The sequence below is a fragment of the Magnolia sinica genome, chromosome 12, assembly GCF_029962835.1.
Source record: "Magnolia sinica isolate HGM2019 chromosome 12, MsV1, whole genome shotgun sequence".
In the NCBI taxonomy this organism is placed as follows: Eukaryota; Viridiplantae; Streptophyta; class Magnoliopsida; order Magnoliales; family Magnoliaceae; genus Magnolia; species Magnolia sinica.
Window position 1 is genome coordinate 3284952 of NC_080584.1, and position 6000 is coordinate 3290951.

The window sequence follows — 6000 nt, forward strand, 5'->3', positions numbered from 1 at the left end:
GTCCACGTGTGGTATAGGCCAAATGTACTATCATCCATCTCCAAGCATTCACGTGCTATTCTTCTTCTTCTTCTTCTTCTTTTGGCGCATATTAACAATTACATAAAACTTTTCCTAAGAAAATGTCTTGTCAAATAACAAATTTAAAAATAAAGCCTAATTTTTAAGAAAATTTTGTTGAGAAACAATCAAGAAAAACAATCTCGCTTTTCTTATAATTTCCTAGAAATAAGTTTTCCCAATAAATAGTGTCATTTGCTTTCCATGAATCCAAACATGCCTTAAGATTATAGTGACAAATCTCATTCTCGACAATTTCTCCATAGATTTTTAAATCTTGATGTTTTTCTTGTGATATTATCAAGAAAATCTTGTTGAAAATAAAATAATAAAATATTTAGTATAAATTAATAATTAATTTGAAATTTTAAAATATGAGTGAAAATGAATTAATCTCATCTTCTAATGTTTATTTTTATTTTTTTGTAAAATCACAATAATTTCATGATATAATTATGAAATTTTAAAAATAGTTAAGAGCTCTTGATATTGCTTCATGAGTTTAAAAATACCAGTGATATTTGCTACGGTGCCTAGGATATGCATGAAGATATAAATAAATTCAAATATTATTATGTGTGTATTTTATACTTTATATTTAATTTAACACTTTCCTTCAAGTTGGAGTATAAATATCAATCATGTCCAATTTTAAAATATAAAATTCATGTGATTGTAAAAATTATTACCTTAAAAAGAGGAGTCATGCGGGCACAATTGAGAGACTCAAGTAATCAAACATACGATCAATATATATATATTCTCCTTCTAGTACATCAAATGATAGTAATTTTGATATGCTTTGTGCGGTCACGAAAAACAATAATGGATAATGGTAGCTTGATTATTGCAAAATAGTTGAAAGAATAAGATCTAAGTTACAAGATTCTCTTACAAATGTATAGTAACCTATAATGCAGCAACAATTAATATGATACCGGAATAATGCCTACATTTATAGTTGTCTATTTGCCATAGAAGGAGGTAGTAGTCATGGAGCAGCCTTCAAGTACTAAATAAGATTGATGCAGATTGCATACAATAATGTGGTAGATGCACCCAATCCGACATTAATGAAAAAGCTTTATGTGTGCTTGTACAAGCGTGGGATCTACTGTGAATAAATTTAGATCATTTGCTGACCACAAATAGAAAACTATTATTTTCCTGCATTGTGGTTGGCCTATGTTATTATTGATGTTATCAACTTTGCTGTATTAAATGCAGTAAATGATAAAGTGGTTCAATAAGGAGTTTTTTATCTGTGGCAAACAAATGATCCGGATATTCACGGTGAATATGAAAAAATAATTATTTTATGCTGAAATATTTTACTTTTTACTGTGAGTCCCACGCATGAACTAGCATGAACACTCACATGTAATGCTTCTGTGGAAGCAATCCTCGTCTAAATAAGATGAAATACATCATCGAGGATGTGATATAGATGAAACCATACGTCAATTATTTATGTGTACTAAATTTTGGTTATCGTAAGCTCTAGTTTTGGATTGTTTAGATGTCACTATTATAATTTGGTTTTCTAGCATGTATGCATTATAAATGTGACACGCATGTAAACTATGGCAGCCCTCCAAATGGTGGCCCACCATGGATATCGCATGGCCCAAACAAATTGAATCGAGTGGGCGATCGGTGGATCGTAAAAAATTTGGGAACGATTGAATGGTCTTGATGTGAGATATTGGTCATTTGATTAATGAATTTGGGTGAAAAAAATACTAAGATCGGACGGTCAGGAGCCATCTAGAGCGAGATCTTAATCATGGACCGTCAAATCTTAAGAGTACGTTGTATGGACTATCAACATGATTATTTCATGTGTTTCAGATCATTTCATGATTGACATGTGGATACTAAAGCTAGATGATGGCACCTGTGCACATTGGCAAATATGCAAGTACCGGTGGCACCAATGTGCACAAGTGCTGGCATCTAGCTTCAAGTGCGCATGCGTCGAATGTGCCGATGTGTGCCTTGCGCCACTCAAATATTTCAATGCACGTCTGTGCCATGTGTGCCACTATATTGCTTCAAGCACTTCTTATATACCATATGTGCCACAATTCAGCTTCAAGTATCCACATGTGTTATGTAAGCCAAATGTGCTACCATCCATTTTCATGTATTCACGTATGCTAACTTGGCACATGTTAACTATGTAAAACTTTTCCCAATTTTTTTTTAAATCTTATTAAATAATAAATTTGAAAATAGAACTTATTTTTTTAGAAGGAAAATCTTATTAAAAAACAATAAAAAAAATTTCTTAGAAATAAGGTTTCCAAGAAATAGTCCTTTGTTTTCCATGAATCAACATTCATTCAGATCATAATGACAAATCTTATTCTCAACAATTTCTTTGAAGATTTTTATATCTCAATGTTTATCTCCAGAAAATCTTGCTGAAAATAAAATAATAAAATATTTAGTATGAGTTAATAATTAATTTTAAAATTTAAAATATAAGTGAAAATGAATTAATTTCAACTTTAAATGTTTTTTTTTTTTTTTTTTTGTAAAATCACAATAATTTCTGATAAAATTATGAAAATTTAAAAATAGCTAAGAGCTCCTAATATTGCTTCATGAATTTTCTAAAATAATACCTAGTAGTTTTTAAAAATACTAGCTATATTTGTTACAGGGCCTTGGATACGATGAACACATAAATAATTAAATTAAAAATTATTTTGCGTGTATTTCATACTTTATAGTTAACACTTTCCTTCAAGTTGGAGTATAAATATCAGTTATGTCTAACTTAAAAATATAAAATTCATGTGATTGTAAAAAATGATTACCTTAAAAAAGGAGAGTCATGCAAGGACAATTAAGAGACTCCAGTGAACAAATCAGCTAGCTGGCTGTTAGTTGGAAACGTACAGAGTTACAATATTTTATTACTCTCCTGCTAGCATATGAAATGATGGTAATTTTAATATGCTTTGTGCGGTCATGAAAAACATGGTTGAGAGCAATGGAAAATGGTAGTTTGATTATTGCAAAATAGTTGCAAGAATAAGATCAAAGCCAAATTTATGTGATAGCTGCTCAAGTTAGGCATAAATGGAGGGTGCGTTGTTAGCACCGTTGCATTAAATGCAGTGTGTGATGATGTGGCTCAATCAGATTGTAACAGACAATGTTTTCTATTTTTGGTAAGCAAAAGATCTAAATTGACTGTATTGGTCATTTCCAAGGTCTACTCATCGGCCGCTCAATGCGTGGCAAGGTGTTAAAGTAGACAACAATAGACGAGATTTAGAGAATGGCACTTTTAGGTATCTGGTGGTCCATATGGGAAGAAAGGAATGAGAGGTGTGCTAGGGATACCTCTAACTTGGCGGAGACACTTCTTAACGGGGTGATTTATCTGATGGTATAACAAGACTCTAATGACGTTTCCCTCGAGGGGGTGTAATTTTTCTTTTTTAGGCGAGTAATCTCCCCGTTATCTCAGCGATCTGACTCTCCCTGCTTTTGTAATCCTTCTTTATCTAATATAATCCTGTAATCTTAAAAAAAAAAAAAAAAAAAAAATCTAAATTGACTATGAACATGGAAAATGATTATTTTATACCGTAACATTTTAGTTTTTATTATAGATCCCACGCCTGAACACTCATTTAATGCCCTTGTGGAAACAAAACTTGTCTAAATAAGATGAAATAAATCATCAATGATGTGATATAGATGAAACCATACATCCATTATTCATGTGTACTCAATTTTGGTTATGTAAGCTATACTTTTGGATTGTTTGGATGTCATTATTAGAATTTGGTTTTTTAGCATGTATGCATGATAAATGTGGCATGCATGTAAACTATGGCAACCCTCCAAATGGTGGCCCACCATGGATGTCGCATGGCCCAAACAAATTGAATCGAGTGGGCGATCGGTGGATCGTAAAAAAATTGGGAGCGATTGAATGGTCTTGATGTGAGATATTGGTCATTTGATTAATGGATTTGGCTGGAAAAAAAAAATGCTAAGATCGGACGGTCAGGAACCATCTAGAGCGAGATCTTATTCATGGACCGTCAAATCTTAGGAGTAGGTATGATGGACTGTCAACAGGATTATATCATGTGTTTCATATTGTCAGAAAGCTAGATGGAGGGCCCAGAATCATGGATGGCTCATAACTGATTGGGGAGATGCGGTTTACGCTTATGTGTGTTTTGCAATCCTCTCCATACGTATTAGCCTCAATCATCAACCGTTTATCTCTGCCGATCTTTGTTTTGAACGGATGGATCTGATTAGATGATGGAGTAGAGGCATAGTATCCACTTGATGTAGGTGTAAAATCCGAACCGTTGATTGCCAAGATGGCGTATTGAAGGTGTTGCAACAAGTTTCACACTTTATTTTTGCTCTTCTGGCATGAACCAACCGTGATAGATGCATTTTCCGCGTGATTCTCATGAAAAATTTCAACGGTTTAGATTCCATGGATGAAATGTAATGGTTCTTATCTTCCTTAAAGATGGGGCTCTATGATTCGTACGGTCTGGATTGATCCACAAGCATGCCAATGCATTGGACACGTGTTTTTATGGTCCCTCGTAGTGTACTTAAAAAAAGATAAGAAAGTGCTACCTACGGTTGTTGCATGCGCGCATGCGCACAATCATCTCTCTTCCTCTCTCTCTCTCTCTCCACATGTAAATATTTCCGTACACACACAACCATCTTAGGGACCACCATGTCTTATATGTAAAATCTACTCCGTCCATCAGGTGACAAGAATCATTTCCACCGTACATATAAAAGATAAACGGTACAAAGAACTCAGGTGGACCAAATCAACGGGAACAAATTAAAATTGCACTTAAATTGTTCTCTGTGGTGGTACACCTTAGCTATGATCTGAATCAATTTTGGGTCCATGGAGTATCATCGAGTAAAGAATTTGATGGACGGAGTAGATTGATCATACACAATATGATGGGCCCAAAAGACATAGGAATCGTCCTTTGTCTTTGGAGAAAGGCTTTGATACACTGGCAGAGTGTGATGGATGATACGCAGGCACCTACAAATCACGTATATGTGCCACACAAGTAATTCAAATTGAACTGTAGAAAGCATGGCCCGACCTACATCTATCAAGAACCAAATATCATGCTTATTTGATTATCTAACTAATCGTGGACACTCATTGGACGGTTAAAAATGAAAAAAACAAAATCCAACGGTCCTATTTTTTTAAAAAAATGTGTCCAAAAATACGAGTTTGGCAACAGTGGTTTCGAAATTTACACGGTTTAGTTTGAATTGCCTGCCACGTGTACAGTTTCTAGGTGCCTGTGTATCGAACGTCACACTCTGCCAGAGCATTAAAACGATTGATGTGATGTGAACCCCAGCTACGAAAACACGCTCACGTCCTTTTCCTGTTTTTTATCTACCGACAAGTAAAACTGATTGTTCACCACCATTCTTAAGTTCTCGTGCCTCGTCCACGACATAGCTACCTCAGTACACATCAATCCGAACCATCCAAATAGTAGGGTACATTCTCTAAAGATGATCACCACAAAAATAGAATGATTTAATGGATCATATCCACCCAATTTCCAGTCATCAGACACTGTTAAAATTATTTAATCAGCTATCCAAATCCATTGATGAAAATCAGACGGTTAAGATCATTCTATTCTTGTCGATTTCTGCCTATCCTTCTTAAAAAAAAGGGACCCACACCTTATATGGTCCACATGGGCATGCATAACTACGTATATACGCTATGGCATAATAGACACCACAACTTAAGAACTCTACGCACTGTGTCTTTTTGGGTTGGTGTGTGTATTTGATGGGATGTTTCTCTACATTATATATACGGTATTTGGTGGATTAGGGTGTATGGAAAACGGTACACCATCCTTTTGAATTAATGCCATCAAG